Genomic DNA, 12,863 nt, shown 5'->3' with positions numbered 1-12,863 from the left:
TGGCCAAACCTGAACTCTTAATCACACATGGGTCCAAATAACTGCCCCTAATCCTTGCAATTCCCTATTTTTCTTAATTTTCCTGTTCCATTTGTTTCTGATTACCTCTATGCACTTGAATTTATGTTCTCTAGTTTAAGCTGTAAAATTAATTAACTGAATTAATGTTGTCCTTGGAAGGTGTGTGTATGTGTGTGTGTATGTGTGTGATTCAATAATTATATACTGGAAAATGAGAAAACCGAAAAGGCAAGCCTGCAAAGCACTGGTAGAGAAGCCTCCAAAGAAACCTCCTTGGAATCCCTGGGGTTAAAGGGTGGTTGGTAAGAACTCTCAAGATTTTTAGTGCTATAGGTTGCAATTAATCATCCTAAAGACTTCCCCTGACTGGAGCATTATTTTAGCCTAAATAATTCAGATTTAGGGAACTATACTTCCAGGTGATAGGCATATAGAACTTCAAGTAGTTCAACTCTGTGGTAGGTAGGATGTAGTGATTTAGTGTAGAAGATTTTTTAGCTCTCCAAATAAACTCCCTTCAAGAATTCCCCCAGGTCAAGATAAGAAGCTGCTTTTACCACCCAAATCAATATAGTACTGGAAGTTCTGCCCAGAGCAATTAGGCAAGAAAAAGAAATAAAAGGCATCCAAATTGGAAAGAACAAAGTAAAATTGTCTCTGTTCATAGATGACATGATCTTATACATAGAAATTCCTAAAGATTCCACACTAAACCAGCACTAATATATAAATTCAGCAAAGCTACAGGATACAGAATAAATGCACAAAAATCAGTTGCATTTCTATACACTAACAATGAACAATCCCAAAAGGAAATTAAGAAAACAATTCCATTTACAATAGTGCTAAAATGCTTAAACATAAATTTAACCAAGGAAGCAAAAGACTTGTAAACCAAAAACTATAAAACATTGATGGAAGAATTTTAAAAAGAAACAAATAGGTGGAAAGACATCCCATGTTCATGGATTGGAAGATTTAATATTTGTTAAAATGTAAATACTATGGATTCTACCAAATTCCAATGACTTTTTTTTCGAAATAGAAAAATCTGTCCTAAAATTCATATGAAATCTCAATGGATCCTGAATAGCCAAAATAATATTGAAAAAGAACATAGTTAGAGGTTTCACCCTTCCTGATTTAAAAACTTACTACAAATTTATGGTGAAGTAGTGCGGTATTAGCATAAAGACATACATATAGACCAATGGAATAGATTAGAGAGCCCAAAAATAAAACCTTCCATATATGGTCAAATTATTTTCTACCAGATGCCAAAAACTTCCAATGAGGAAAGAACAATCTTTTTAGCAAATGATGTTAGGAAAACTGGATACTGCAAAAGAATAAAGTTGGACTTTTGCCTTACAACATATATACAACTCAAAATGGATTGAAGATCTAAATATAAGAGCTAAAACTATAAAATTGTCAGAAGAAAACATAGGGGGAAAACTTCAGGACATTGAATTTGGTAATAATTTCTTGGATTTGACACCAAAAGCACAGACAACAAAAGAAACAATAGGTTAAATTTCATAAAAAATTAAAAATGTGTGTGGGTCAAAGGATACTCTCAACAGGGTGAAAAGACAAATTGGGGAATAAGGTAAAATATTTTCAAATCAAATATCTGATAAGGATTGATAGCAAGAATATATATAAAAAATACAACTCAACAACAAGAAAACAATCTGATTTTAAAATGATCAAAGAACATTTGAATAGACATTTCTCCAAAGAAGATATACAAATGCTAACAGGTACATGAAAAGATACTCAACATCACTAATCATTAGGAAAATGCAAACTAAAACTGTAATGAAATGCCACTCCATACCCATTAGGATGACCATTACAAGAAAACAAAACAAAAAATAAGAACCGTTGGCAAGGATTTGGAGAACTGGAACCCTTATGCATTACTGATAGGAATGTAAAATGGTACAGTTCTGTCGAAAATGGTATGGTGATTGCTCATCAAATTAAATGTAGAATTACCATATGATAAATCAATTCTACTTCTGGGACTATATCCAAAAGAAGTAAAAGCAGGGGCTCAGACAGGTATTTGTATATCTATTTTCATAGCAGCATTATTCATAATAGCCAAACTGTGGAAGCAACCCAACTGTCCATCAACAGATGAATGGACAAACAAAATGTGACATATACATTCAATGGAATATTTTTCAATCTTAAAAAGGGAAGAAATTCTGACATATAAATGAGCCTTAAAGACATTCTGCTAAGTAAAATAAGCCAGTCACTAAAGGACAAATGTATAATTCTACTTATATGAGGTATCTAGAATAGTCAAATTCATAGACAGAAAGTAGAATGGGAAGTAGAAAAAAGGGAGTTATTTAATGGGTACAGAATTTCAGTTGGGGAAGATGAAAATGTTCTGGAGATGGATAATGGTGATTGCCATACAACAGATGAATGTACTTTAAAATAGTCTTTGAAGAAATATAAAGAAAAAAGAAACAATTAAATGGAGTCGTTAATAGAATATTCTACTTTCTACTTCTGTAGGGAGGAGGAGGCTGTGGCTTGCTTAGCAGAAGCTGAGTCAACTCAGAAAATTCTAAATTTATATGCTATCACTTGAGATTAAAATCATTTGTCAAGTGGACTAAAACATGAAGGTACTCCTGAAGTAGCCAGTCTCCAATGAACCATGATTATGCAGGCCTCTTCCTTTTAATCAGTCTGGCCCTGTGACTCCCTTATTACCAATAGAATGTTATGGAACTGATGCTGTGTGACTTCCCAGGCTAGAAGTTTTGCAGATTCCAACTTGGTCTTCTGGAATGCTCATTTTAGGAGCAAGTATGGAGACAGATGCCTGGCCAGCCTCCAGCACTTCTAGCCATCTCAGCCCAAGTCAAGACATGTGATTGAAGAAGCTATTTAGGATGTCCAGCTCAGTAGAATCTTTAGATAATTCCAACCACAGCCAAAATCTAAGTGCAACAGCATGAGACTTCCAAGGTGAGAATCAACCAGCTGAATAACACATAGAATTATAATAAATTGGTTTAAGCTCCTAAATTTTAGGGTGGTTTGTTACAAAGCAACAAATGACCAGAATAAAACTTTAAACAAATATTTCTTTAACTAGTTAACATTTATTTAGTAGGGATGAGGAGAAATTTTATTAATAAGAATTGTTTACTTCTTTATGTTTTTAAAATGATTTATTACCTCTGTTTATTATATATGCTTTTCTGACCAAGAAACCTTTTTATGACCATATTAGAAATTAGTGTTTTGATATCAAAATATTCTTAATAAACAGCACTATGCCATGCATTATTCAGTTTCAGAGTATTAGTGGACTATAATTGCCAACTTAGGCAACTGTCATCTTTATGTCTCATCACCAGTAGTGCAGCATGTAATTGCACAAAACAACTCACAGCTACTAGATTTTTTTAAACAGAGATATCTGTTTCAGAGATTTTTTTGTACTATTGTATTTTTCTTGTGAAGCACTGCCTACTTCATTGGTAATGAGAACAACTTACATTTATCTAGTTAGCTAAATGTAGCTAACTAGACAACTTACATTTATCTAGTTAGCTAACATAAATGAGTAATACACACCAGCTGACTATTTAGTCAGCTGGTGTGTATTACTCATTTATGTTAGTGATGTTTTAAGTGATCATTATAGATTTGTTTCTTGGGCAAATGCTCTGATGATCTATCCTTTAGTATTGTTGACATGGAGCTAACTCTAGACAAAATTGTACATCTGAGAGTTGGTTTGAGGAATCCATAGCTACCTAGATGCTCAAGGGAATTTGTTAAATAATGGTTATATAAACCTTCCTAAACTCAAGTATTTCAAGTTGTTCAGTAATATCTCATATCTGAGTCATCAAACAAGATACTTAGCATTTATGCAGTATAGCAAATATTTGCAAAAACAAGGAAATAAAAATTATTTGTTTAATATTACAAAACAGGCAACATGAATTAACAACCATATCATTGATAATGAATTAAATTGTGATAAGCTAAATTATTGGCTTGCAAGTAGGATAAAATCTCAGACCTTTCACAGTTTCTGAGTTGGCGCTTGCTAGAACAGTTATAAATCAAGAACTAACTGAAAATGTACACAGGATGAAAGCATAAGAAATTTATTTGACTACATTGATATCAAAGTATTTGACTATATTTATATCAGATTAATTTATTTGACTGTATTAATATCAGGCTTTAAGACAAGGAGTATTGTCAAAGATGAAAAGTAACATTTTATAATTATAGAAAGCTCAAATCATCAGAAAGACGCAAACATTATATAGGTGTATGCACCTAATAACAGAGCTTCAAAATACATGAAACAAACACAGAACTAAAGGGAGAAATTGATAAATTCATAATCATAGTGCACATTGTAACATCCCTCTCTTAATAACAGAACAATAAGACAAAAAAAATCACTAAGACTATAGAAGATTTGAATAATACTATCAACTATCTTGACCTAGTTGATATTTATAGAGCAACAATTATTTACACCTAACAATTGTAATACAAATTCTTTTCAAGTACATCATAAGAATCTTACATTGAGCCACAAAACAAATGTCAATGAATTTTACAAGATTTAAATTTTACAGAGTAGCTTCTCTGATTAAAACAGATTTAAATTAGAAATCAATTATGATGTCTAGAAAAGCTCTGAATAATTGGAAATTAAAGAAAAAAACCCACCAAAACGTAGTTCTAAATAAACCACGGTCAAAGAAATCAAAAGAGAAGAAAACATTTTCAACTATGTAAAAATTGCAGCATATCAAATGTGTTAAATGCAGTGTTTAGAGGGAAATTTATAATTTTAAATTCTTATATCAGAAAGGGGGAAAAGTTTAAAATCAATTCTGTCAGTTTCCAGCTTAAGAAGGTAGAAGATGAGCAAATTTATCCTAAAGTAAGAAAAAAGAAATGAATAAAAATAAAGGAATAAACCAGAATAAATCAATGAAGTAGTAAACAACAACAACAAAAATTAGAAAGAATGCAGACACGACTTGCCTTGAAAATGTTAATAAACTTGATAAACTCCTAGCAAGAACAGTGATGAAATAAAAGACCAAACAAAAATAATATGAATGCAAGAGAGGATACCACTACAAATACCACAGACCTTAAAAGAATGATAGGAAAATATTAAGAACAACTTTATGCTAATAAATTCAACATCATAGAAAAATGGACCAACTTCTTACAAGAAACAATTTACCAAAACTGACACAGAAGAAAAGTAAAGTAAAATATGAAAAACTTCTATATTTATTAATAAAGTTTAACTTATAGTTAATAAGCCTCTCACAAAGAAAACTCCACATTCAGATATTTTATTATTCTTTTTTGTCAAATATTAAAAAGAGAACAATCATATTTAACCTTTTAAAAAATATAGAGATGGAAGAAACCCTCCCCTACATGTTTTATAAGGACACGTTTAACAACCATGACTCTAGAACCTGACAACATATTATAAGAAAAGAAATTTATAGACCAGTATCTCTCATAAACTTTACATAAAAGTCCTTCACAAAATACAGGTTCAGCATTCCTACTTTGAAAATCCGAAATCCAAAACACTCCAAAACTCAAAACTTTTTAAGCACCAACATTGAGACTGAAAGCCTGTGTTTGTTGTTGCTGCTTGTTCAACAGGTGACACAGGTATTTTGGTGATGCCACTGTGGTGCTTAGTTACCCTGAACACAGTATTTTTTCACTATATTAAAAGTATGTCATATTTTTTTTACTGTTAAGTACTTAAAGTATGAATAACTGTAGGAAAATGATTGCTTATTCTAGTAGGTAAATAAATTCAGAGTCAGGAATGATGGTGATGCCAAACAATCACAGATTGTCCACATAGGTGGTTAAGGTAGTGACATCTTTGCTCAATGTACATCTGATGGCTCAATGTACACTGACTTTGTTTCATGTGTAAAATTATTAAAAATATTGTATAAAATTATCTTCAGGCTATATGTAAAAAGTATATATGACACAAATGAATTTCATGTTTAGACATGGGTCCCATCCCATATACATAACCTCGTTATGTATATGCAAATATTCCAAAATTATAAAAAATACTAAATCCAAAACACTTCTGGTCCCAAGCATTTTGGACAAGGGATAATCAACCTCAGCAAATAAAATCCAGCAATATATTGAAAAACGTACATCATTACCAAATGAGGATTATCCATGAAATGTAAAGTTAACAATTCAAAATTAATATATTTCACCATATTGACACAAAAGGAGAAAAGCTATGTGACCATCAAAATAGATGCAGAAAAAATTTTTGACTATATTCAATGAACAATTAATTATAAGACCTCTCAACAAACTAGAAATATGAGGAAACTGCTGCAAATAACTCCTAGAATTAATGAGTAAATTTAATAAGTTGTCAGAATAGAAGGTCAATACAGAAACATCATTTGTTTTTCAACTTTTAAGCAACAAACGCTGAGAAAAAAATTTAAACAAAACCATTTATAATAGCATCACAAAATACAAAATATTTAGGAGTCATGTAACAAAAGACATGTAAGACCCCTACACTGAAAACCAGAAAATGTTGCTGAGATAAATTAAACAAAACAAACAAACCCCAAACAAAAAAGGGGAGCAAAAGGAGAGGTATGCTATGTTCATGGATTGCAAGATTCAGTATTGTTAATTGAATTTAAATCATTATCAATTCTATTTAAACTGATCTATATAAGATTCAACATAATCCCACCCAAAACCAGTCAGGTTTATCTATATGGAAAAGCAAAAAATACCTAGAATGGGCAAAATTATTGATGTGGAAAATGTAGGGCACCAGGACGCGGCCGCTTGCCACCTCCCCGTGGTTCCGCATCTCCGGGGGCCAGTGCTGCGCCCTGGACACCCGCCTGCTGCTGGGACCCCGCATGCCGGAATGCCCCAGGCCCACGTGCTGGCCTGTTTCCCGGCGTGATCCTGATTGGGTAATTTTTGAATCCCACTGTTTTTGGGTGGATGTTAAAGCTTGTTGCTGATTGGATGTTAAAGCTTGTTGCTGATTGGATGTTAAAGCTTATAGTTGATTGGACGCTTCTTGAGCCCTACCAAGGGTATAAAAGCAGGGGCAGAAAGGCAGGAAGGGGGAGAACATCAAGGGAACATTGGCAGACACGAAGAGAGCTATAACACTAGGTGCACTGAGCCTGCTGTAGAAGAATAAAGGCTGTTCTCTGACTCTTCGTGTGCCGCTCGGTTCTTTCCCTAGTCAAATGAATAAGAGCTGTAACGCTAGCTGTACACACTGCCACAACATTATCTTGAATTCAAACAAAATTGGAGGAAACACAGTACCTTATTTCACTATAAAAAAGTGGTTCCCAACTGGGGGAAGTTTTGCTCCTTCTCCCTCAGTGGACCTTTGACAATGTCTAGAGACATTTTTTTTTTTTTTTTTTTTTGAGACAGAGTCTCGCTTGTTGCCCAGGCTAGAGTGAGTGCCGTGGCGTCAGCCTAGCTCACAGCAACCTCAAACTCCTGGGCTCAAGCAATCCTGCTGCCTCAGCCTCCCGAGTAGCTGGGACTACAGGCATGCGCCACCATGCCCGGCTAATTTATATATATATATATTAGTTGGCCAATTAATTTCTTTCTATTTATAGTAGAGACGGGGTCTTGCTCTTGCTCAGGCTGGTTTCGAACTCCTGACCTTGAGCAATCCGCCTGCCTCAGCCTCCCAAAGTGCTAGGATTACAGGCGTGAGCCACCGCGCCCGGCTTCTAGAGACATTTTTAATTGTCAGGACTGGGAAGTGCTACTGGTAGCTAGTGGGTAGAGGGCAAGGATGGTGCTAAACATCCTATAATTTATCCTAAAATTCCCACAAGGCAGCCCCCCATAATGAAGAATTATATCATGTAAAATGTCAATAGTAGGCTGTTGAGAATTCCTGATATAATGCAACAATAATCAAGTCAGTGTATTATTGAAATAAGGGTAAATAGACCAATGGAAGACAACACGGAGCACAGTAGACCTTCACATATATGGTCAATTGATTTTCAAAAAACGTGCCAAAGCCTCTAAATGCAGAAAGGAATTTTTCAACAAATAGTGTTGGAGCAACTAGATAAACTTATACAAAAAATGAACCTCAATCTTTACATCAAACCACACACATATAATTTGAGATGAATGATAAAACTAAACCTTAAAATCTAAAAGTATAAACTTTCCAGAAGAAAACAAGAACACTATATTCATGACCTTGGGGTAGACAAAATGTCTTAGTGAAGACATAAAAAAACACTAACCATAGAACAAAAAATTGATAACCTGTACTTCATCACAATTTAAGATAGCTCTTTTAAAGATTTCATTAAGTAAATGGAAAGGCAAGCTACAGGTTAGAAGACAATACTCGTAATACTAATGTTTCTGACAAAGGACTTGTATCTAAAACATATACATAAAAATATTACAATTCAACAAGAAGAAGACAACTCAATTTAAAATTTAAAAAAATAGATGAAATATTTAAAAAGATACTTCATAAAAATTACAGGAATGGCCAGTTAGGAAAAAGCAAATTAAAACTATTTCATACTTACTATATGGCTAAAATTAAGACTGACTAGGAGGTTATGAGACCACTGCAACTTACATGCATTGCTGGTGTTGTGGAAAAAAAGTCAGCCCTTCTGGAAAACTGTTTGACTACTTCTTACATGGTTAAACATACACGTACTTGAAGACTCAGCAATTCCACTTTTAGTTATTTGCTCAGAAGAAATGAAAACATACATCCACAAAAAGACTTCCTCCATAGGAAATCTCATGTTTTACCATTTTGGCTTGAATTATCTTTCAGCTAGCAGCTTTATTACTAGCCCTCAATTAGAACTAACCAATGTCCATCGATGGGAGAATGGATAAATAAATTATGATACATTTTTACAATGGAATACCACTCAGCAATAAAAAAAAGAACTACTGACAAATGTAATGGCATGGATGAATCTCAACATTAAGAGAAGGAAGTCAGAGACAAAAATGCAAAAACAGGCAAAATCAATTCTGATGACAGAAATTAGAACAGTGGTTGCTATGAGGTTGACTACAAGGGATTTGAGGGTAGATGCAAAAGAAAAATAATGACAGACCATGGAGTAAGAAGCTCAGTTTGAACAGAAGTGAGAATATGAGGGATGGGATGAACAGAAAAAGGGTGATACAATAAATGGATTACAAAATCTGGTGGGGTCTTAGAATATTGCTGGATTCAGGGTACTACAGGAAGTGACATGGAAAGATAGGAGGTATAGATCAGAGATTGAGATGCCTGAAACTGAGATTCTGGAGGTGGAGGAGTAATTGGTAACAGCTGAGGTGAAGTGCCACTGAACAGGTGAAGTTCAAGAAAATGACAGGCCACCAAGTTGGATTGATTAAACATTAAACAGGTTAGTCTTCTTGTTTTCTTCTGTAATTTTAGACATTGAAATTACAAAGAACATAGCAGGCACTCAATAAAATTGTTGAATGGAAGAATTAATTGCATTTTAACTGTCTCCCCCATTATATTCTAAGTTCACTGAGCATATGGACTAAAATTTTAATTTCTGGAATTCCTGGTATTAATATGATGAAATTCCAGGTACTACCTTGTACCTGGTAAATGCTTAATAAATTAATTGTTGAATGAATATTTGATCTTAGTCAACTTCAAATATAATCAAAGCACTTTTAAAAGCAGTTATTTATCTTTTTTACTTAATAATTTATCTAGTGGTGATATAACATTAAGTAAAACAGATATAGCCCACACTGTTACTTATTATCTAGTGAGGCAAGCTAACAAAACCAAGTAAACAAATTGTCATAAGTGCTAGATAGTAAAGAAACTCTAGTCTGAGATAGGGAACCAGGGGAACCCATTTTAAATTAGATAAAGGGAGTATTTCTCTGGAGACATAATATTTAAGCTAAAAATTTCAGAATACACAGGGGTAAAGGGTAAAAGAAGATGGGGAAAAAGTGTTTTAGGCAGAAGAAATAGTATGCAAAGACCTTGAGTTTGGAAATAAAAAACTTAGCATGTTTGCGAAAATACCACCAATTCAGCAAAATTTGGCAATGAGTAATGATGGATTTCCAAAGCTAAGAGGTTGTATGTTCCTTGTTATGATCAGAAAATCATTTTGATAACAAACTATCATCATTATCATTTCATATTGTTCCATAGTAGACCTGTTCTCTGGGCTAAAATGTAAACAGAAAGTAATAATAATTTCACTCAGTACTTTTCAGGACCACAGAAAATAAAGCCTGTACTAGGTTAAGTCAAATTAAATCAGGTATGGAATGTAACCAACAAGCAGACGTTTCCACTCCTGAACTCAATGACAGGCCCAATAGTAAAAAGTTATAATAAGCAATTATAGCAATAATTACTATAGCTCTTTCTTTACTCAGTGACTATTTACTGAGTTCCTTTTATACTGTTATGTGCCAGGCACTGTGGTAAGTGCTGTGGGAATAGAAGGAAATGGTGATAAAAATGAGAAAGACAGTTTCTTTACCATTATAAAATTCAGAGTTGGATGAGTATGTTGCTGCTTCCCATTAACCCTGGCATTAGCCTTTTCCACATAAGAAACACAGTCTGCCTTAGCAACTTTTGAAGGATCTGTTTAACATGTGTAGTTCTGCCTCATGAAACATGTAGAACACCTTGGCTCAAAGCGAGCCCTTCATCAAATGATGGTCACATGCCAAACTGTTCTATTAATAGTTTCCCAGGAGTCTGCAGCTATGGGGAATCATTTCCTTCTGTTGGAAATACTTTTAAGAAGTGAACAAATAACCACCATAGCAACGGTTTCTTTAACAATAGAACCTAAGTATTAGTATTAAGAGTACCTGAAGTCACGAGAGACATATGTACAACTGAAGAGTTTGCCTTTTATGATACACTTCTTTTTCTGCATGAAACCATATTTCATATTTAGGTAGTTATAACTTTTTAGAGATATGATAATATTTTAACTTTAAAATTCAATATATTTTGAGATAATTAGAAATTAAAAAAATAAAAAGTAGGAATAAAGTATCATTCTTTTAAATTAAAACATGCAATTGGAGGAAAAAATAGTTTTTAGGAATAAAATATACCATTTTTTTACAAACAATAATGCTGACAGCCTATACTAAATAAAACTAAACCCGAAAAACTACCGAAGATGGCGGACGAATAACACCGCCAGACAGAGGGTCTCTGCAGAAAAGACAGATTCTAGCAGAAACTAGAGGAAAGAAGCAAGAAGACGAGCATACAGCGGACAAGGGCCAGAAGGAGGGGTACCTGAGACCCCGGGAGACTCCACGGGAGGAGGCTGCGGAGGAGAACTGGAGGCTGAGACCACCGGAGCAGCCCGGAGACCAGCGGCAAGGCCTTTCCACAGCACCCACTGACTCAATATACAGGGAGTGGTCCAATTTCACCCACAGGCACCACCTAACGCCTCAGAAACTAAACAAGGTGTGTGAATACCCAAACAATAACCTAAGGAAAGAAACAACAACTGATCGACATGGGAAGAAATCAGCGAAAGAACTCAGGAAATATGAAGAACCAAACGGAAAACACACCCCCAAAGAGGAGCACCAGCCCCCTAGAAACGGACACCGACCAAAATCAGGCAACCAATATGACAGAAGAGGAATTTCGTATGTGGAACATAAGAACACTCACCCAGCTGCAACAACAACTCAATAACCAACACCAAGAAACCACAAAAAGTCTCCAGGATATGAGAAAAGAAATAGACACATTGAAGAAAAGTGTAACCGAACTCCTGGAAATGAAGAATCAATTCAAGGAACTACAAAATACAGTGGAAAGTCTCAAGAACAGGGTAGATGAAACAGAAGAAAGAATCTCAGAGCTTGAAGATAACACCCTCCAATTAAATAAATCAGTCACAGAAATAGAGCAGAGAAACAAGAGAAAAGAGCAAAGCCTACAAGAGCTGTGGGATTATGTGAAGAAACCTAATGTGAGGGTCATAGGGTTGCAGGAAGGGGAAGAAGACAACACTCAAGGGTTGGACAAGCTGTTTGAAGATATAATAGAGGAAAATTTCCCAGGCCTTGCTCAAAATCTTGATATACAAGTTCAAGAAGCTCAGAGGACCCCTGGGAGATTCAACGCAAACAGGAAGACGTCACGACATGCAGTCATCAGACTGACCAAAGTATCAACTAAAGAGGCCCTTCTAAGAGCTGTAAGACAAAAGAAGCAAGTAACATACAAGGGAAAGCCAATTCGAATAACATCAGACTTCTCTAATGAGACTTTACAAGCAAGGAGAGACTGGGGCCCCATTCTCACTCTTTTGAAACAAAACAATGCCCAGCCTAGAATCTTATTCCCTGCAAAACTAAGCTTCGTATATGAAGGAGAAATAAAAACATTCTCAGACAAGCAAAGGCTTAGAGAATTCACCAAGACAAGACCAGCCCTACAAGAAGTGCTTAAAACAGCGTTATGCACGGAACATCATAATAATAACCCACGAATATAAAAACAACCAAAACCCAAAAATATTAAAGGCCAGATATTACAATGGCTCAAGACAGAAATCATAGCAACAATATCCAACCCAACAGAATGATCAGTAATCTACCTTACCTATCAGTTCTCTCAATAAATGTGAATGGCTTAAACTCTCCACTCAAGAGACATAGGCTGGCTGAATGGATAAGAAAATACAGGCCAAGTATATGCTGTCTTCAGG

The 12,863-nt window shown here is 34.7% G+C and overlaps 1 protein-coding gene across 1 annotated transcript in view; it reads right to left on the bottom strand.

The window, feature by feature from the left end:
* Positions 1-12,863, bottom strand: part of CEP126 (centrosomal protein 126) — a 76,438-nt gene that overhangs the window by 47,196 nt on the left and 16,379 nt on the right. The window lies entirely within an intron of this gene.

Source organism: Microcebus murinus, chromosome 4 (genome assembly GCF_040939455.1).
Source record: "Microcebus murinus isolate Inina chromosome 4, M.murinus_Inina_mat1.0, whole genome shotgun sequence".
Taxonomy (NCBI): domain Eukaryota; kingdom Metazoa; phylum Chordata; class Mammalia; order Primates; family Cheirogaleidae; genus Microcebus; species Microcebus murinus.
Note: the sequence above shows the minus strand (reverse complement) of the source record. Positions and strands in the feature narration are given on the sequence as shown.